This window comes from Suricata suricatta, chromosome 2 (assembly GCF_006229205.1).
Source record: "Suricata suricatta isolate VVHF042 chromosome 2, meerkat_22Aug2017_6uvM2_HiC, whole genome shotgun sequence".
In the NCBI taxonomy this organism is placed as follows: Eukaryota; Metazoa; Chordata; class Mammalia; order Carnivora; family Herpestidae; genus Suricata; species Suricata suricatta.
This window is the reverse complement of record NC_043701.1, coordinates 64,216,806-64,239,855: the sequence shown is the minus strand read 5'-3', so window position 1 is coordinate 64,239,855 and position 23,050 is coordinate 64,216,806. Positions and strand designations below refer to the sequence as shown.

Sequence of the window (23,050 nt, the reverse complement as noted above, 5' to 3'; positions counted from 1 at the left end):
GTGTTGTATTTCTATAATCAATTTTTATATTTTTAGTATGCGAAAAGAGATTTCAGGAATGGAAACTCAATTTATAACATGAATTTGACTTGAGATAGTTTGACTTGAGACAGACCTAAAACCATAACTCCATTTCCTCTTTTCTGAACGAGACAATTTTTCCACAACAATTTTATGTTTGGGGTATCTGGGAGTGTCTTACGATACCCGCCAAAAGAAATTCACCAGCTTCCCAGCAAAGACGTGGGTCACAATGTGTGATCACTATTGCCTGCATATGTTGAAATTTGGCAATGCACAGATGATCTACACTCATCTGGCCATGGAGCTGAAGGTGAAGCTGGGGGCTAGAATGCATGATCCGGACACACAGCAATGGTGGCACCAAGAACTAGAAGCTGCTGCTTGAAGGCCCAGCAGATGCTGCAGGACCATGAGACCAAGATCAACATCATCTGCATGTGGCTCCACCAGGCACTGTAGACGGGCCGGCCAGAAAGCCAGGCAGCCATAGCTGAGGCCTAAGGGGTCTCGAACTGGAGGCCATGGAACTGCACACTGAGGACCTGCGGCTTCACTTCTGAGTGGAGCACGTGGTGGCTGAGGGGGCCAAGGATCACTGGTCATGTCCTATGCATTCCAGCAAATGTAACGTGAACTCTGGTTCTCACACAGTGCTTTTAATCATTGCTATGCGATACTGCATTACAAAAAGAATACTCATTTTAGTGAAAAAGCACTGATCGTTGCAGGATATATAACACTAAAGAAAGGCAAACATTTATCCCTGGCAGAGTTTTATCTTTCTTTGCTTTGTAAATCAACAACAAAGTGGGTCTGGGGAAGAAAGGCACCTCTAAGCAGATGAGAAAAACCATGTTCTGTTTTGTCAATGTGCAAAAGGATTGTTCTCATTACCTATTAAAAGAAGCAGAAATACCAAACTTCTCAGGATTGACCACAGAATATTAGAGTAATGAAGGGCTGAGGGGACTGATTCATGTATCAAGAAAGATTATACCCAGGTGTTAAACATCTGTCCAAAGCTCCCAACTCACACGCTACACTTCTAAAACTGAACGGAGGAGTGTTGTATATCAAGATAAAGGAATTTTATTGCCTAACTTCTAAATGGTTTCAAGTGAGCTTTATCAGCAATTTTCCTGGTTCAGAAAACCAGAAGCAATAGATCCTTGATTATAAACAAAACAATTATTATAAACAATGAAAAACATGTATAATTTTTGTTACTAAAAAGATAATGTTCTCTCTGTCTCCACTAGATAAATTAATGAGTCCTTAAGGATTATGAATCTGATGAAGTGCTAAGATATTAGCCTGCTTTAGATGCTCACATTTCTTAGTCTGGCCCTGTTGACACAGGAGAGATGCAAATTTTTTTTAAGTTAATTTGAACCATGTCTTCCATACTAGGCTATATGTACCACAGACATAGGGATTTTTATCTATTTCTTTTTCTATATTGTTACCTAGTGTATGACATACATGGTCATGGAATACATGGAATACATAAATGATCAGTCTGTGTTATGCTTACTATGTAAAGTTAAATGCATTTATAACTAATTGGTAAATTGCTGCATAAGAAACACTTTGAAAAAGATGATTAGGTGATAATAATACATGGTCAAGATAAACATTAGTATAGGCAAGATTTATCTTAGAAATCAAACCAGTTAACAGCAAGAACAATAAAAGTAAATAAGCTAAAGCATTTGCTTGACTACTACAACAGGTTGTCACCATTTAACATCTTCCAGATTATTCTTAAACCACTTGTATCCCAGAAATGCCTTCTAAAACTTCAAAGTAAAAATCGTTTTCATACTACCTTTTTATTTATTAAAATTTTAAAAAATATTTTTTAATTGTTTATATAGTTCATTTTTGAGACAGAGACAGAGCACGAGTAGAGGAGGGGCAGAGAGAGAGAGAGGAAAACACAAAATCTGAAGCAGGCTTCAGGCTCTGAGCTGTCAGCACAGAGCCTAATGCGGGGCTTGAACCCACAAACCACGAGATCATGACCTGAGCCAAACTCGGATACTCAACCGACTGGGCCACTCAGGCGCCCCTAAAAATTAAAAAAAAATTTTTTTAATGTTTATTCATTTTGAGAGAGAGACACACAGGGGAGGGGCAGAGAGAGAATTCTAAGCAGGCTTTGCACCATCAGTGCAGAGCCCAACGCAGGGCTCGAAATCATGAACCATATCATGACCTGAGCCAATATCAAGAGTCAGGCACTTAACTGACTGAGCCACCCAGGCACCCCCTCATACCACCTTTTTAAATCACTAAAGTTCATCAAAGAAATGTATTTTTAAAAATTTAAATAGTTTATTACCAAGTTGGTTTACCATATAATACCCAGTGCTCTTCTTTGCAAGTGCCCCCCTCCACGACAATCATCCCCTCCCCGGCCCTCAGCCCTCAGTTTGTTCTCAGCATTCAAAAGTCTCTCATGATTTGCCTCACTCCCTCTCCCCAACTCTTCCCCCCACTTCCCCTCCCATGGTCCCCTATTAGGTTTCTCCTGCTAGACCTATGAGTGAAAACATATGGTATCTGTCCTTCTCTGCATGACTTATTTTGCTTAGCATGACTCCATCCAGGTCCATCCATTTTGCTACAAATGGCCATATTTCATTCTTTCTCATTGCTATGTAGTATTCCATTGTATATATATATCACACCTTCTTGATCCATTCATCAGGTGATGGACATTTAGGCTCTTTCCATGATTTGGCTATTGTTGAAAGTGCCGCTATGAACATTGGGATACATGTGCCCCTATGCATCAGCACTTCTGTACCCCTTGGGTAGATCCCCAGCAGTGCTATTGCTGGGTCATAGGGGAGTTCTATTGTTAATTTTTTGAGGAACCTCAACACTGTTTTCCAGAGAGGCTGCACCAGTTTACATTCCCACCAAAGTGTAGGAGGGTGCCCGTTAAAGAAATGTATTTGAGAAGCTCTGCTGTTTTAAATACTTTTTAGCTAAGAAAGCTTTATGTTAGTTTGCCTCAGAGGCATCCGTAGGCAAGACAAGGACAAATAGTGAAATAGTTTATCAATTCCAAAGAAGACTTTAGTAAATATTATTTTTCCACTGGATAGTGAATTAAAGTGTCTGCATATTTGTGAAAACACTAATGCAAATATTTAAGTGTCATTTCTGAATGGACCAATTGAAAGAGTACAAGTTTCAGATACAAAAGAATAGGGGTTATATTTGAGGTCTGGCAGTCATTCTCTCCATAACTTAGGCCATATCACTTAACTTCTGTATGTCTTATTTTCTTAATCTATGAAATAACTTGACTGGATTGGGTAACTTCTAAGGCTCAAACAGTAAATGTGGAATCAAAATGAATATTTTGGATTTGCACAATTCCATGGTTTACACTGACCTTAGAAAAGTATTTATTTTGAAAGAGAGGACTTTAAAATTTTCAATACCTCTTGCGCTTGTTCTCAACATTGTATTGGAGGTTCTAGTTAGGGATATCAGTCAAGAAAAAGAAGGCATCCATATTGAAAAGGAAAAAGTGAAAATATCTCTATTTTACATAACACTGACATAATGACATAATCTTGTGTATAGGAAATATAAAAGAATCTATAAGAAAATTATTAGAACTAAAATAAATCTAGCAAGGTTATAGAATAATAGACTAATATACAAAAATAAGTTGTTTTTCTATACACTATCAATAAATAAACTGGAAATAAAATTAAGAAAACAATTCCATTCGCAATAGCATCAAAAAATAAGAGGTTTGCCAAATAAGAGTAAGAATTGTACACAACAAAATACAAAACATTGTTGAAGAAACTAAAAGAGGTCTAAATAGATGGAAAGAAATCTCATGTTCATAAATCAGAAAACTTAACTACTGTTAAGATGGCAATAATACCAAAAGTGATCTACAGATTGAACACAAAGTCTTAGCTGAGTATTTCCCAGAAATGTATAATCTGATATAAAATTCAAACAGAAATGGAAGGGGTTAGGAGAGTCAAAATCATCTTGATAAAGAGTAACAGAATTGGAAGATTTGCACTTCTTTTTTTTAATGTTTTATTTATTTTTGATATAAAGAGACAGAGCATGAAAGGGGGAGGGGCAGGGAGAGGGGGAGAGGCAGAATCCAAAGCAGGCTCCAGGCTCTGAGCTGTCAGCACAGAGCCCAACGTGGGGCTCGAACCCACGAATATAAGATCATGACCTGAGCCGAAGCCGGACACGTAACCAACTGAGCCACCCAGGTGTCTCAGATTTGTACTTCTTGATACCAACTTAGAGTAATTACAAAGATACTATCGTCATCAAGACAGTGTGATATTAACATAAGAACAAACAGATCAGTGGAAGAGAACTGAGAGTCCAAAAACAAACTTTTACATTATGGTCAATTACATTCTGACAAAGGAGATAGGGCAATTCAATGAAGAAAGAAGTCTTTTCAACAAAAATCTTTTCTGTTCAGTCAACAGGAAATCCACATGTAAAAGAATGAAGATGGGGGATCTTTCCAGAATACTCTGTGAGAGGTGAAGGAGTAGCATCTGTGCAGCTTGCACCCAGCAACACACTCCTTCCTGTTCCCCCACACCAGTCTCAGAGCTCACCAGCCGTAGAAAATAGTGAAAGAAATCACTTAATAGGATGTTTTGGGGGTCAAACCCAATGTCGTCCAGGAAGAACTGAAAAAGGCTGATAGGCCCTGAAGTACCCCCCTGGTAAGAAGTCAAATGATGGAGTGAAGTTTAAACAGATTTTTCAAGCTTATGATGTGCTCTCTGATGCAAAGATATGGGAGATTACATGACAAAGGAGAACAAGCAATTAAAGAAGATGGAGCTGCTGGTGGTTTTAGCACCCTGATGGACATCTCTGATATGTTTTTTGGAGGAGGAGGAAGGATGCAGAGAGAAAGGTGAGGTAAAAATGTTGTGCATCAGCCCTCAGTAGTAGCCTTAGAAGATTTATATATGGTGCAAGAAGAAAATCAGCTCTGTAAAAGAATGTGATTTGTCACAAATGTAAAGGCTGAGGTGGTAAGGTAAGAAAGGAGTGGCAGAATGCAGTTTCAATTGCAAAGGTTCTGGAATGCAAACAAGAACTCATCAGTTAAGACCTGGAATGGTTCAGCAAGTTCAGTCTGCATGTATGCAGAGTCAGGGCCATGGGGAACGGATAAGTTCTAAAGATAGATGGAACAAAGACAGTTTGAGAGACAATTTTTAGAAGTTCATATTGACAAAGGCATGAAAGATGGGCAGAAAATAACATTCCATGAATCAAGAGATATTATCATTGTTTTAGATCAGAAGGACCATATTGATTTTACTTGGCAAGGAGAAGACTTTTTCATGTGTATGGACATAGTGATGGTTGATGCACCATGTGGCTTTCAAAAGTCAGTATCTACTCTTGACAACTGAACCATTCTCATTACCTCTCATCCAGGTTAAATTGTCAAGCATGGAGAAATCAAGTGTACTAAAGGAAGGCATGCTAATTTATTGTAGACCATATGGAAGTAGAAGAGACTGATGAAATGGAACAGGTAGAACTAGTAGACTTTGATCCAATCAGGGAAGATGGCACCATTACAATGGAGAACCGTATGAGGATGATGAACATCATCTTAGGGGTGGTGTTCAGTCCCAGGCCTCTTAATGGGGCCAGTGAATAACACTGCTGGCTTTTTATATGCAGTAGTGAATAAGTGAAGAACTATAATCATATCTCACTGCTTGCTGTTGTTTTTAATATTCAACTATAGTAGTGTTTCAAAAGTTAAATGAAGAATAAACTCCAATATAAAAGCTCTGACTTTGCCCTGTATATATGATGATTTCAGTGTGCAAGATAAACACAATACTTGTAAAAACTACTTTTCTTTAAAACAGTTTATTTATTTATTTTGAGAGAGAGAGCATGAGCAGAGAAAGAGGAAAAGCATTCTAAGCAGGCTTTACACTGTCAGTGCAGGGCCCTATGTAAGGCTTGAAGCCATGAACCGTGAGATCATGACCTGAGCCGGAATCTAGAGTTGGATGCTTAACTGACTGAGCCACTCAGTGCCCCTGTAAAAGCCACTTAAAAAAAAGTCTCCCCTACCAATTACCATGTCTTGTAACTGATTTCAGCTCTCTATACATGAAACAGCTTAGACTGAAATGCTATTGACTTCAGTACATGACCCTTAATTGTTTAACTAAGTTCTATGCCCAATGTGGGGCTTGAACTCAAGACCCTGAGATCAAGAGTCATATGCTTTCTGACTAAGCTAGCCAGGCACCCCATGACCCTTAATTGTTAAGCTATGATGTTATGAAGTTAAAACTTGTATTTAACTGGCAATCAGACAAAAACTTAATTTGTAGAGAAGCACTGGTCTGTAATTATATTAAGTGGGATTCATTGTGATGTTTCTGCATTAATTCTACTGCCTCGCCTATTACTTGAAGGCGACATGCTGTGTCATTTGGCCTGTAGTAACTGTGATAAAAATGTTACCCCTCTAAAGAAGGGGTTTATCATGATATGTTGCTGCTTGAGGGCTTACATTTATAGAAGGCATGCCCTTCAGCTGTGCCACCTTTTCCTTTTTTAGTTATTTATATATATAATTACTATATATAAATTATTATATATAACATTATATTATATATAATCTTTTTATTATATAAAATATATATTATATACTTATATATATGTATATACATATACATGTGTGTATATATATACAGACAGTCCTGGTTACACTTTTCTCCTTCTCTTTGGACCTTCAAAGTAGTGACTTTGGGAGCAGGGTAAATCAGAGTAAAGAGATCTTTACATTGAGAAGTAATTTGCATGTATAGGATAGGAAGGTGTTTTAGGTGTTTTTACAGGCTTACTTTAACCCATTTAACTGATGCTCCAAAGTAACTGTAATTTAATATTGGCAGTACAGCTTTAATTGTATGCTTAAAAGCACATAAGCTTAAATATGGATATCAGAATTAAGCAATTCTTCAAATGTATGAATGTCTCCTTAATATACTGATTGTAAAGCTAATAATAATAGTAATAATAATAATAATAATAAAGAATGAAGTTGGGCCCCCTACTTCACCCCAAATACAGAAATTCACTTGAAATGGAACATAGACCAAAATGTAATAACTAAAACTGTAAAGTCTTAAAAGATAACATAGCGGTAAATCTTCATGACCTTGTATTTGGAAATGCCTTCTTAAATACAACATAAAAAGAACAAGCAAAAAAAGAATACAAATAAAGTGAACTTTGTAAAAATTAAAATTTTTGTGAAACAAAGGATACCATTAAGAAAGTCAAAAACAACCCACAGAATGCGAGAAAATACTTGCAAATCCTGTATCTGGTAAAGGACTTGTATCCAGTATGTATGAATTTATATATGTGTGTACATATATTTATACATATATATCTCACATATATGTGTCAGAACAATAAAGGATAAATAACCCAATATAAAAATGGTCAAAGGATTTGAAAAAACAAGACACACAAACAGCCAATAAGCACATGGAAAGATGTTCAATGCCATCCTTCATTGGGGAAATACAAATAAAAACCACAACGAGATACTATTAAACCTATACCAAATAGGCTAAAATAAAAAGGACAAACAATAATAAGTGTTGATGAAGATGAAGAAATTAAAACCTCAGATGCTGCCAGTGAGAATGTAAAATGCTGTAGCCACTTCACAAAAGTTTGGCAATTCCTTAAAATGTTAAGCATTGAGGTACAGAAAGACCTAACAATTCCATTTCTAAATACCCAAGAGATTTTAAAACAAAAGTTCACACACACGCAAATGTATACAAATGGTCTTAGGAGCATTATTCATCATAGGCAAAAGTGGAAACAACCCAAATGTCTATCAACAGATGGATGCCTGAAACAAACATTATATACATACAATGGAGTATCATTCAGTCATAAATAGGGATGACATATCGGTCATGCTATTAGCATAAATCTTTCAAAGATGATAACATGATAACTTTAAAAAGCTAAGCATAAAAGACTATATGTTGAATGATTCCATTTATAACACATGTCCATATAGGCAAATTCATAGAAACAAGAAGTAGACTGGTGGCTGCCAGAGGCTGGGGAAATAGAGAGTGACTACTCATGGGTACAGGTGTCTTTTGGAGGATGACAGAAATGTTCTGAAACTTTTGATGATGATTGTATAATCCTGAATTATACTAAAACACTTAAATTATACATTTTAAACAGGTGAATTTATGGCCTGTGAATTATATATCAATGAAGCTGTTATTAAAAAATAAAATTGAAATATATTCTAGAAGTCTGTAGATAAGCTAATAGTAGATAGACATAAAATCATTATTAAAGATGGTCAAGAGTATTTTGGGGTTATCTCTATTTTTTTTAGAATGATGTTATAATGGACAGAAAGAAGTGCTTTGTTGCTTGAAACATCCAGAGAACAGACCTAAATTAGTATTTTTTTAATGCTGCCATCCTTCAACACTTCATTAAAAAGAATGTAGTAGGGGGCCCAAGGAACCTATAAAGCCCCAAACTACAACCAAATTTCAATTAAAGCAAAGTTTAATTTCTGCATATTATACGCAACTTTGAGCCCAGGGAGTGAATAATCTTTCTTTTGCAATGTGCAAGTAGTATTTCTCTTACCTGCCTCAGGACACATTTAGATGAAAGAAAACACATTAAATTATTGATGTAATGATTAATTGAAAGTCCCCTTAAATTATCTAGCATATTTATAGCAGTCCTTCAGCCCTGTTCAGGCAAAACTACAACTCCTACAAGTATGTTCAAAATCAGTCATGCCTTCCTTCCTTTCTTCGTTCCTTCCTTCTGTGTTCCTTCCTTCCTTCCTTCCTACCTTTCTTTTTTGATGAATTACAGTATTGAAGTAAGCAGAATGAATGCTTAGGATGTCGTCTGGATAATGGCTGACTTTATTCTGTGCCTCGTCACATAGGAAGATACTCTGTCCGCTCAATATATAACCATATTTGGACTGAATCTCCTTAGTGTTTGCAGTAAATTCCAGTGCTGCCGTGGTGCTACATAGAGTGTGCCGGTGGGATTCCTCGTGATATCACCAGTTCTGTCACTAGTGAGTCTGATCTGGGATAGCAACACATGTAATAAGAACCATTTACTAGCCTATGAAAAATAGACAGTGGCTTCTGTGACACAAATATAACTCACTGCCAAGTATAACACTTAGGCAGGTGCATTTTCAGGGAACTAAAAGGAGATGGGAGAGAATGGAGTGGTCTTTGTGGGTAGGACATGTGAACATTTTGCTAGACAGATAATATTTTTATTTTAAGGGTATTTAAAAGATACCTTTTAAAAGATGGTGTTCTAAATCATCTTGACTAGAAATCAATCCATCTAGGAATTGAAAACTTTTAAAAATATACAGAATGCCAGGCCCCATCCCCAATCAATTTGTTCAGCCTCTTGGCACAGGCTTTGAGCACATATGATTCTACTTGTAGCCAGGCTTAAAAAAACTACTGGTTTGAACAGATACACAGCTATACATTTTACCGTGGGAGTCAGAAATGTTTCACCATCCCTCAGGAACATCTTTCACTTTGCTAACAATTGCCACTATCAGCAAGTTATTTTATTCCTTCTTTCTCTAGCCAAAGACTTGTTAGAAAGGATTAAAATTTATCCCATGGGCTCTAGTAAGGGATTGCACCTCAATTCCCCTTGACTTTTCATTGTCTTTGGTAGATGAGAAACACATGTATTTTTAACTCACAACAAGAACAGCAACAAGAACAACAACAACAATCAGGTAGAATAATTTTTCAGTGAAATAGGATTCCCCTGTTAACCTAAAGGGATACAGTATGAAATGATGCCTTTTCAGAGTTGTCTCTGGTACAGTTATTCACAAGCTGGGGTGCAGGCAGGATTTCTCAGCCTCAGCACCACTGACATCTCAGCTGGATAATTCTTGCTACAGAGGGGCGGTCCCATCCACTGTACAATGATTAGCATCCCAGGTCTCTAACCTCTAAATAATGACAACAAAAAATGTCTCCAGACATTGTCAAGTGTTCCCTGGGAGCATAGGTAAAACTGCCCCTGGTTGAGAATCCCTGGAATATAGTTTTGTAAGAACTTAGCCCATAACAAAATTATAATATTTATACTAGTCTTCTGTTTACCACATTGAATATTATTCATTTTGACATTTATACTACGAAATATATTTCAAATTTGGCTCATGTCTAGGAGTCTAATTATATATAATATCTCCTAATGCCAAGGAGCATTTTCTATTGAAGTCAATTTCGGTATCATACTCATAATCAGCTTCCTGCTTTGCTCCAGGCAAAAGAGAAAAATAAGATCACACACACACACTCACACTCACACACACACACACACACACACACACACACACACACTCTGCAGTAGATGTCTAGATAAATGGCCTTTGCTGGCTCAAGCTAAGACTCAGTTTTAAGAAAGTTGTTTGGTCTGATTCCTATTTTCTGTGAGCTTAGTCTTTGACTAACATAGCCTTTAGGATTGGGGAAGTTTAAGTGTATAGTATTTTTGTTTAAAAGGCCTTTCTTCAAATTGAACACAATGTTGTTAGAGAAAACCCAGTATGGTTAAATGGGAATGAATGAAAATAGAAGATATAAACATCAACACTCAAAGTCAAGAGCATACTACAAAGACCAAGGATTCCCTAATGAAAAAAAAGATTGAGCCGATTAATCAGAAAAGTAGGTATTTTAGAGTTGAATTACATGCTTTATGATTTTTTTTTCTTCCCTTGGCTGGGAATACATGAACAAATCATCCAATTTCTGAAATTTAGTTAAAAGAAAGGCTTTGCTGCAAACAAAGGCAGAGACAGTGTAGCTAAAAGTAAGTCATGGAAAATGAATATTTTAAAATTCCTTTGGAATTACAAGGCCCCTGACTAATAGCACAGAAATGATGGCCCATCATTACAATCTTTGCCCCAGTAAATATACACTATTTACATCACATTCGCAATAAAATAGCAACAAGGAAGACCATTTTGACACAGCTTGGTGCTTATAATGTCATTCTCTGCCTTTCTGTGAATATTCCATTTTTGTACAATGCTAAAGAAATCACATTTTCACTCGTCTATAGTTCATTATGGCTCATTGCTGTAGCAACTGCCAAACCAGTCAATTTGTATAAATAATAGAACAAGCTTCTATTGTCTCTCATCTGACACAGTGCCAACTAGTCGGTCTACCTTCTCCAAGAGGGAAATCGTGTTTTTAAACTCTTCATCTAATTTTAATGTCCCTGGAGTTATCCTCAGTAAATTCTTTTGGAGCCCTGAACTGAGGGTATGCACTCAAGTACTTACTCCTTTAAATCAGGCCATATAAAGACTACTGATTCCGATGTTGCCATTAGATAAAGAACAAAATCCTATGTGAGTATTTGAAAGATCAAGTGAATTTGTTTTCCTTCTGATTTTTTATAACACTGGCAATTTAGTGACCTTGGTTTTTCTAAATTACTCACCTCCCAGCACATCAATTAATGTTTGCCTAATTCAGATTTCTGGAATCAATCATGCTTCCCTAAAGAAGTAAAAAATGGCTCTGGGCTCTTAGTTTTACAACTTTAACTCTCAGCTTGGTTTTTGTGTTTCGGCATCATTTCTAGCAGTGAGAAGGATAGATAACAATCTTCTTATCCTGCATATTAGTTGTAGATCCAAATTTTACAAAATTTGTAACTCCAAAATTTATAAAACAATGCATAGCACCCAAAATTTACAAAATAGAAGTATTCAATGGTTAAATAAGCTAAGGTCTATAAAAGCAAATGGGTACATTTCTAAAGGGTCATCCTCACCTACCTATATGCTAGATGTACACCTAAAATTCTTAATTAGAGATTTATTCCTTTGAATAGCAATTCATGTCGCTATAAGATCCTTTTTGTTACTTTAAAATTTTTATTTGCAGATGCTTTCAGATTTACGGAAAAGTTGCCAAGATAGTATGAGAATTTCCATACACCCTCATTCAGCTTCCTCTAATGGTAACTCCTAACATAACCACGGTGCATTTGCCATTACTAAAGAATTAACATTCAGATTTTACCAGTTTTTCTAATGATGCCCTCACCCCCACTCCACAACTATCCAATCCAGGGCACGACATTACATTTACTAAGATTCCTTTTATAAATACAAAAATTTCCAGGCAAGGTAATTTATTAAATTACCAACCAACCCTATTATGAACTCATTTATTACATCAATCTTCTTCTGGAAGGAAAAGATAAGGGCAGCATAAAAACCCTGGGCTTGGGAGGAGATATAAAGGAATTGTGGAGGGAAGGAAATGCTGCCAAGATAGGAGGTAACAAATCAAAGCCAAAAGACATTCGATTTTGCCTGGGGCAGGCCCTGTGCGTCTAAGTGTAATTAGTTTCCTCAATTACTACATCTGACAAACTAATTTTCATTTGAGAGAAAACAACAAATCATTAATTATGGTAATAAGTCACGGATTAAAATCTTTGTGTGTGGATTCTACAAGCTCTGTGATTTGTGCCCTGCGTCAGCCACCATTTTGCTTTTTCAGCCTCTCCAGCATTCACTCCTGAGACTCTTGTGTGAACACATCTCTGATGCCAAGCCCAGGACAGCACGACTCACTGACTCTGCAGAACCAATTGTGAACCAACTCTGCCATTGGCTGTACTTCCTTGTGATGCCCTTAGTAGCTACAGTCTTGTGGTGATAGCTCCCCGAAAACAAGCATGTATTTTTTAGAAGCAGCAAAGTATTGTGATTAAGAGCATGTACTTTGCAGTCCAATTTGGGTTCAGATCTTAGCTACCACTTAATACTCTTGATCTTGGGCAAATCAAATAACCTCTCCAAGCCTCAGTCTACTCATCTGTAAAGTAGGGGCAATAATAGAGCATAGCTATTTTTAACAAGGGGACTGAACGAGATGATCTCCATGACTATGTACTTGACATATTAGTCATCCCTGACACGCACAAGGTCAATCTTATCCATGTTTTCAAACCAATCCTCCAGTCGGGAAGGACAAAGGACAATGCTTTCTGTCCTACTATCCAGGGAGGTTTATAATTTACCTGCTTCATCAGATGTATGATCTTGGGGATCAACCATGATTCTTGGGAACTTATGTTCCTTTCTTTATCTCCTTTATTGCCAGACAGACCTAGGATCCTTTTCTCATATGAACATCCCTAAGACCTTCCTTTTCTCCCTTCCACATTGTCTCAGTGGACTTTAGACTTTATCTAGGCACCTCCTCCCAATACCTCCTGGTTATAATGCCAGGCACTATAGTAGGCACACAGGATGAGGATAAAGCAGAGAAAAAATATGTTTTGTGCCCACAAGAGGTTTATCTATAGTCACCCACAGCTGGAATTCTATATACAAACCACCCTTTCTCTCAATTGCCTGTGTTGGCTGTCCAAATTTGTCACTGGGCTCTAATTAAGGGAAATTCCAACATCAGTCTCCCTTGGCCTGTGCTATCCCTTGCCTGAGCCAGAGCCGTGGGCCATTCTCTGCTATAGGGTCAAGTTTGTGAGCATTGGGGTCAGATCTTATGCCTCCTTTCCCCTTGATTTTCATATGTTAGGGGTTGCCATGACCATCACACTTCATAACAGAGTTGCACTTCACAACAGCAATAAAAGCATCATAGATGCTTAACCTTACTAGTAGTAATAAATGGGAACTGTCAGAATTACCTACTTTAAGTAACTAGTTTAGAGATTTAAATACTCTGTACTTCCAGGTATCTTGAATCTTGAGTGGGAAACTCAGGGAATCACATAGCTAGTGATATTCCTACTTTCAAATCATGCATTAATTATTAATAATACGCATTCTTAAATGGACATACATGGTTATATAGGAAGCAATTATATTTAGAACAATGGCTAAGTTATATTGTTTCACAAGCTGTGCTTCTGTGGGGAGAGATCAGCGCTTCTGTAGTCCATGCTGTTCTATAAGTATTCCTTCATCACCTAGCACATTCAGTTTGAGGCTTGCTTTCAGTTCCTTTGACCACCTAAGCATTTTTTACCACAGGACATTTGCATAAGCTGTGCAAGTACCTTTAAAGGAATTCTCTTCCACACACCAACTCCTATATCACCTCAGTCTCATCTTAAGCCTCAGAGACGCTTTCATTATCTTCTAAACGAAATTAAATGGTTTGTTATAGCTGCTCACTATTCTTCATGACAGATGTTACAATTATAATTATTTTATTTGTGAGCAGCACAGTCGAGTAATCAAAAGCACAGGCTCTGGGGTCTATTGAATGCTTATGTTGAAATCTGGTTTCAGTGCTTTCTGGGATAAATCACATGGATAAATGACTTAATTTCTCTATGCCTCACCGATAATATTACTTACCTCACAGAGTTGTGTTAAAGACTTAAAGAAACTATCCACATAAAACACAGAGTCTAGCATCTAATAAGCTCTTAGTAAATGCCAACCACAATAATGATGACTTAATAATAATACTGTAATAGCCATAATAATAGCCATAATAATACTGTATTATCAGTAAATATCTGCTAAACTACTGAATGAATGAGAAAAAAATAAATACAAATCAGGTTTCCCTTGGTCAGAGTGTACTGTTTAGATAAAAGAAAAAGTTGTTGGTTCATGAAATTACGTAAGAAAACAAAGAACAACCTGAGAGATCAATAACTCTCACAAGTTCAGAAGGACAAAAAGTAAAGGAAACAATTTACCGTAGTCAAATGTAGCCATAAGTTCTTAAAAGACAGTTTAGATGGGGGGAGGAGGGGGACACAAATGGTTCAGTGCTAAAAAGTACCATTTTTAGTAACAAAATCTAATTAAAAGATGATCAAATAAAACAGAAATTGATATTTACTTTACATGATGCATACGTTCCTGGAAAGGTATATGAGGGCATTCAAATAGTGAGTGCACAAAGGGAAACTGCTAGTTCAAGGATTACTGTGAGGGCTGCCTGCCTGGCTCAGTTGGTGGAGCATGTGGCTCTTGTTCTCTGGGTCGTGCGTTTGAATCCCATACTGGATGCAGAGATTACTTTAAAAAAACTCCTAAAAAAAGGATTACTACAGGAAAACAAGTCACAATCCTATAATTGTTTTTTTCTTATAATCTTGGATTTTCACATATTGAATTTAGTCTTAGATCAAGGTTCATCAGAGCCTTAAATTTAAATTAATTTAAATACAGGCACACTGTAAAAGTCACATGAACTCAAGATACCCAAATGTGAAATTTTTAAAAGAATCTGTTTAGTAGCAAAAATTAACATTAGCACTGTGCCTTAAATCCCTAGGAAAATAAACTAGGCTTCTAAGTACTGATATAATTACAAGACTCCTTATGAAATGAGAGTGCCAGTTCCATTTAATGTCTCAGATTGGCTTCAGGGATGGGTATATAACTACAACAGAAATATTCAAACAGGGTTTTTTTAAACGTTTTTTAAATTTATTTTTGAGACAAAGAGAAACAGAGCATGAGTAGGGAGGGGCAGAGAGAGGGACGAGAGAGAGAGACAGAATCTGAAGCAGGCTCCAAGCTCTGAGCTGAGCTGCCAGCACAGAGCCCGATGCAGGGCTGGAACTCATGGACTGTGAGATCATGACCTGAGCTGAAGTTAGACGTTTAGCCAACTGAGTCACCCACACACCCCCAAACAAGGATTTTAGAGGTATACCTTTCGTATAAAGCAAAGCTAGAAGAATTTCTACAATGCTTGTTTTACTAAAACAAAAGCAAAGCCTCTGAAGTAACCATGGTCACATTACAAAACTGTTTTAAAAATGCTAGCACTGTTAGGGCACCTGGGTGGCTCAGCTGGTTGAGTGTCTGATTTCAGCTCAGGTCATGATCTCACAGCATGTGCTGCAAGCCCCACATGGGGCTCTGCGCTGACAGCTCGGAGCCTGGAGCTTACTTTGGATTCTGAGTCTCCCTCTCTCTCTGCCCTTCCTCTGCTCATGTTCTGTCCCTCTCTCTCAAAATAAGTAAATGTTAGAAAAAAAATTTTTTAAATGCTAGCACTGTTTAAAATAAACAATAAAACACACCTATTTTTAACAAGATAATATAATAATCTTACAATGCATTATTTTCATATTTCAAATCAATATGTAGGAAGAGTATTCCCAGGACCTATTTCCAAGTGTATTTAAATTTGGCCAAAATGGAATCATTCACACAGATATATAAAAACCAAAGTTTTAAATCTCTCTCATGGGTGGGGATGCCTGGGTGGCTCAGTCGGTTAGGGTCCAACTTCAGTTCAGGTCATGATCCCATCCATGGTCTATGAGTTCGAGCCCCACATCAGGCTCTGTGAGCCTACTTCAGGTTCTGTGTCTCCCTCTCTCTCTCCTTTCTACCCCTCTCCCACTTATGCTCTGTCTCTGTCTCTCAAAAATGAATAAATGTTTATAAAAACTTAAATCTCTCTCAAATATAAATCAAAAATAAGCTCCCTTTTTCCCTAAAACCTTTTTTAGCTTTATGATTGTAATATGAAAACACTCCACTTCTTCATTCCTATTCAAACTCTTATTTGCTGCTTTTCACCTGCCATTTCACTAAAGGCATGTACCGTTTATTCATACAAATGTACTCACAATGACAATGATTAAAACACCTTAATATATCTATTGATTTTAAATACTCCTTTACTCTTGTTTAATTAATTACCTTCACTTAAGGCTTGTTCATAGGCTAGGGGTCTTTAATTTATTTAGCATTCTTTTCTTATATAATAAGTTCTTAGAAGTTGGGGATCAGGTGATTAACATGGTATTAGATAATAAAAGACACCTTGGAGCAAGGATAATTGAAAAATTATGAGACTAACACCATGGCTGCCTAGCACGCTAATGGCTTCTTCAACAAATACTCTCTGGTACCTTCTAAGTATGGGGCTTTATGTTATGTTCTATGGGAGATAGATGCCCAAAGCTTGTTATCAAATTGCTTAGAGACTGCAGTTCAATATCTAGCTTCCAAGGCTAGAAGGAACTCAGCAGCATATAGGATTTTCCAGGCACTTCTGCAAATTATAATGGGTGCAGATCATTATGAGACTTGGTGACAACCTTGGCTCTTACATTTCCAGAACAGCAGGGACTGGCAAGGTTATAGATCTTAGGATGCTGTCATTTTTTCTTCTGCTCTTCTCCTAGCAACAGATGCAGTTACAGGAAATGCTTTAGAAATTGGGGTTCATTAGCTATTTTAAAAGCTGGAGAATTTTTATAAAGGGTGGAAATTGCACCCAAAAATATCTCAAGGCTATGAAAATCACTGAAAATCCTTGAGTTTTCTGTTTAAGATCTTCAAATGCTGTGTAATCAGAAAGGAGACCTCCATCATGTAATTAGCTTCACCTTCAACCCCGCTGAGGGAGACAGGGTCTATCACACCCATTTATTTCCCCTTCTTATAGGAGAAAAGAAATTCCTACCATAGGAGTATTTTTGAAGTGTTCATATATTCATCTTTGAGACTTGTATTTGCTTATTGACAATTTTACAAAAGTTGATTCCATTTGAAGAGAGAGGTTATTTCAAGGACATACAAGAATTATTCTCAGTTATATCTAACATAATCATCATGACTGATAACAAAGCCAAAATATTACTAAGGAGAAATCTCAAATTTCATCTGAAGTTGCTGGACTTCTTTTCTATTTCAAAGAGGATGGCACTAAATATGGGTCTGAAAAGAAACCCACAATTTATGCTCTGAATCTCTGACAAATTAGGAGTAATGTCTGTGACACTATGCAGGTCACAGCCTGTCAGGTAAGCATTTCTTACTGTGTGGCACCGACAATGCATATATTAGCTATGTAAATGTGAGATCTATACACACTTTCCAGGTTAGAATATGTTTAAAGAATATGGTCATAAATAATGCGTAGTAATACCAAGCCTGATTCTGGAATGTCTGGGCATCCACAAATTATTCATAAGGAATAAAAAGCAAAGCTTTTAGACACATCTAATGAACTAATACATGATATCACTAAAATAATGATGTAGAATATCGTAATAAGTTACAGCTTGCTAACAAATGAAATTCTTGAATCTTAAACAGTAGTTACAAAACTCAGTTAGAAAGCAGCCTGCTCAAGTTACTGAGTGCAGGGTGTATTCCATGACATATTTCCTCCCCATTCTGTTCTTAAACATCACATCCAGCCAAGACGTTTGTAATGTGAGGCAGTGAGCAACTGCTGGTCAGGTCTGGTAGGGAGTTGTCTTCTGCAAAAGAACTGAGAAGTGCTAGCCAGGTATCTAATACCCAGGTTCCTTCAGGTTGAATAAAATAATACCTCTGCATCAAGAAACAAGATCTAAGAAGCAGAAAACTAGATGTTACTCTCAGTTTTGCCATGAAGAGCTGAGGTGAGTGAACTTAGGGAAGGCAGTATATATAACCTGCCCGAGCATCAGATTCTTCATCTGTAAAATGAGAACAACAGCTGCCCTGCCTATCTCACAGGTTGGGTGAGCATCCAATAAGACAACAGATGGGAAAGTATTTTGGAGAGGTAGAAGAGGCAATACACAGAGAGAATTAAAATCTAATTTCAAGACTCAAAGCTTTTTAAACCACCTCTAGATATGTGAATGTGCATAACATGTGAGGACATAGGTGTGGACACAAACACACATGAAAACACACAAAAGGCTTGTGTTACCAACTCTTGGATCTGTAAAACTGTAAGAGACTCAACTCCTCCTGAATATTCCAGCCAACCTCCAGCCATTCAGATTTTTAAGAGTTCTTCTAGGGGTGCCTGGGTGGCTCAGTCAGTTGAGCATCCAGCTTCGGCTCAGGTCATATCTTGTGGTTTGTGGGTTCGAGCCCCGCATCAGGTTCTGTGCTGACAGCTCAGAGCCTGGAGCCTGTCTTCTGATTCTGTGTCTCCCTCTCTCTCTGATCCTCCACTGCTCATGCTCTCTCCTTCTCTCTCTCTCTCAAAAAAAAAATTAAGAGTTCTTCAATGTAGCCATTGGTCTGATGATGAACTTGGGTGTATTAAAGACTGTTCACATTTTCCTGAGTCACAGGCTCTTTTAACTGATCAAAGTGTATTTTGATTGGTCATATCTTCACTTTAAAAAAGAAGAAGCCAAAATGATTGTTTTGTACTTAAGGAACATGTGACATATGGTCACAGAGAGAGCAAGGAGGGGCCTAAGGGGACAATGGAATGCTCTCCCGATGGCCTTTCTAAACAGACATTTCATGGGAGTGAATGCTGACCCACTATGGTTTATAAACCTCATATTTTTTTGGCTCAAAAAAGAAAATATATGGAAAAGAAAATGTTGATTTTGAATCGCTAAGTAAGGCGGAATCAAGATTTCACATCTGCAGGGAGTTTTTAACCCATCTTGAAAAAAAATGTACTGCTTATTAATAAGGAATATATAGTACATATTTTTAGAGAAATTTAAGTAAAATCAATCTTAGTTTTTCATATGAGAAGGTCATAGTGCTACAATATGTATTCAAAAACAGAGAAAGAACCAAATATTTCCTTAACATCAGAGATAAGTGCTAGCTAACTGCTCTATCTATAAGTATTAGAGAGAGGAAAGAGGGGACTTCATTTTAGTTGCTGATTAAAGTAATTACCTCCGTACTGGGGGAAATGGAGCTCCCTATAAATACTTTCTTATCAATAATCATAATATGTAAGTTGCCTCTTTCACATTCTAAAAGAAAAGAACCAAACAGTGAACAAAGAAACTGTCAGGAGAATCTGAAAAATGAATTATCAATTTTTTTAAAAAACTTAAAAAGTAATCATCTTTTTCTTGGCCTTAAAAATCAAGTACCATTGCAACAAAATCCTTAAAAGTAAGTATCATCTCTTTAGGAGAGATGGAGTTGTAAAAGCATTTCCTATTAGTATCCTAATATCCCAAATCAGGCAAATCAGATCAACCATCAAGCTCTCTCATTACCCCCTTCCCCACCTACAGAGCTTCCTGGTGGTTTTGCAAGGGACCACAGCCAAAGATCATTAGACTTTCGAGAAAATTATCTGTTTAGAAAGAGAGACCAAAACAAATAGGTATGAAAACAAAATAAAGAAAACAGAGATTGCTCAGGGATACCAAGAAAAATGGTGCTGTTAAACTATTTCAATTAAAAAAAGAAAATTCATAAGGAAGAGAAATGTATTAAAATTGAAATATTATAGCAGAGCTGAAAAACTGATACACAATTTGGAAGATAAAGCTGAGGAAATCATTCAGAAGGTAGAGAAAGAAGACAGAGACTATAGGAACAAAAAAAAAAAAAAGAAAGAAAGAAAAGAAGAAAGAAAAGAAAACCTAAAAAAACTGGTTCAGAATATCTAATGTTATGATAGAGGCGTTTCAGGAAGAGAACCGAGAAAATAAGGATGAGAATGAGATTAATTCTCAGTGAAATAACTCAATAAAATTTTCTAGACTTGAAGAACATGAGTTTGCAGATAGAAGACCCCTTTGAGTTTCTAGGACAGTGGATAAAACAGAACCATAACAACAAACACCATTGCAAAATTCCATGAATCCTACAAATTTATAGAGAACAAAAGTTTTCCTAGGAAGGGTCAAGAATCAGAATGACATTGGTCTTGTCAAGCCACTCTGGAGGCTAGAAGGCACTGGAGCATTGCCTTTAATTCAGTGTACAATTCTATACACAATCAACCTATTAATGAAGAGTGTAGAATTAAGACATTTTCAGACCAACAAAGTCTAAAACCTTTTTTTTCCACTCAGGAAGGTATTAGAGGACGTTCACTTTCAAACAGCAATGTGAAAAGTGGAGGTGATGTTGGAAGGAATATATCACAAAAAAAGGAATATGTAAAGTAAAGGAACCTGGGTATCCAGAGCTGGAGCAAAGCGGGAAATCCCAGGGTACCAGCTGTGCAGCAGGCCTGGAGAATCACAGATTACATATTACAACAGGCCAGATGGCTCCAAGAGCACCTCCAAGAGGTTTAAACCGATGGAAAACTTAACAGGTTTGAATATGTTGAAAGAAAGTTTATGCAATGAGGGGAGAAACAAATACTTAGAAAATAAAGCCAAGGAAAAAACAAGGAAATTATTAATTTCAGGGAAAACAAAAAGTCTGGAAAGGAATAGAAGTCAGGAGTCAGATGTAAATGGAATTTACATAATCAATATTGTAGACTGTTAGATTGGTCCATCCAAAATTACAAAAATAACAGTCTAGACTTCCATTCAGGAAATGCAACAGATAATGCCTATGATAGGAAAACCAAAAATGAGCAAAATAAGCATGTTACATACAGATTCAGAGGAACTTTCTGAAAGAATCAGCTAAAAGAGGAGCTGTGTGGTGACCATGAACATCAGAAAACACACACAGTAGGCGATGTGTAGCATTAACGACTTCTTGGAGGGGCAAAAAACAGACTTACATATCTTTAAGACACTGAAAAGTTAGGTTTTCTGCTGCGTGCAGTAGAACCCATTCCTAAATGATACAAATTCCAGGAAGCAGATCTTCTGGTTGATACTGTTTACAGAAATTCTCTACTTTTAGTAAATTCTTCATCTCACAATTTATATCAAAAGGAACTACTTTGATTATCCTGCTGTTACCAACCACCCTCCTCTAGTAATTTCCCTCCTCTGAGGCACCCAATTCCCCAAGGCTGGGCTACTGGTGAGCTTACTTTGTTACCCTCTGCTGACATGCCCGGGGCATCCTCTACCCTCATGTGCTTTTACTCTGCCCTTTGCCCCAAGCATTATGAAATCAATTACTTATTACACTACTAAGTAATGTCATTTCCTCTCATCCTTTTGTCACTAGGGCCTTGAAAGCAATAGCTCATCCATCTTCTTTTCAGAGCAAGGCCCAAATAAGAAGGTCTTAAAATCATCAGGACCTCAAGCTAGGTCTAATCAACTGGAACCAGAGGAAGGAGGAGAAGACATTCGTGTCAGTTTCTTGCATATGTTGGAATTATTTTCTTTGGCAGAAACATGTCACATTCTTTCCTCGTGACAGTCAGCAGAGCTGATCACAGGGCTACACAGCAGGTCAGTGACAAGGCTAGACAACCTGGCAATCTCGCCATTATCCCAGCGCCCTGGTCACAGCACTGCAGGAGTCAGATTACCCTTCTCACCAGGAGAAAAACTCACATCTTCTGCATGGATTACAGTGTACTCACACTGGTTCAAAGAATAAACATTGCTCATTGTAGCGCTGGTAACAATACCAATAAAATTCTCTTGAAACTAGACAGTTAAAGTTTCCTTTTTAAGAAACTAATATATAAATATATCTGGAATTCTATTCTGTATAATCATTTGCTTCTAAACAAGCAAGAGACTTTCTTTGTTGTATATGAAGTTGTAATATATCCTCTTTCTTGGGCTGGATTAATAAGCAAAGATAACCAGATCCGTTCTCCTAAAGTTAATTAAACATTGTTTAAGTTATTACTGAAAGGAAATTTTAAGGCTTACAAGAAAAACTATTTTGACTTAGCATTAATGTTTAATTTTTCTATTTTTAAAAACCTTATGCATAAAAAAGATTTAAAAATAAATTGTATATGGGCCCAGCCCGCTTCCGCTGCGCCACTCTGCTCGGCAAGAATACAATACAAATATATATGAAATGCCTCTGTTGTTAATCATATTTATCCATACTCATCTATGTGAACATATTCCTGGGAAAAATAACATACAAGGATAAATTTTATAAACATATGAATATTTTTCTGAATTTCAGCTTATTTCCAGCAATAAGAGAGACAACGCCCCTGAAATTTTTTTTAATCAAATTCAGGACAGAACCATCTCAGGTAACATGCTACAGTGAGTGTTCCGATCTGGGAATGTAAGG

The 23,050-nt window shown here is 37.0% G+C and overlaps 1 protein-coding gene and 1 pseudogene across 1 annotated transcript in view; one reads left to right on the top strand and one right to left on the bottom strand.

Annotated features, from left to right (window-relative positions):
* RELN (reelin) overlaps nucleotides 1-23,050 on the bottom strand; it is a 495,668-nt gene that overhangs the window by 302,399 nt on the left and 170,219 nt on the right. The gene's annotated exons all lie outside the window — the stretch shown is intronic.
* On the top strand, nucleotides 1,001-5,709 carry LOC115303988 (annotated as a pseudogene).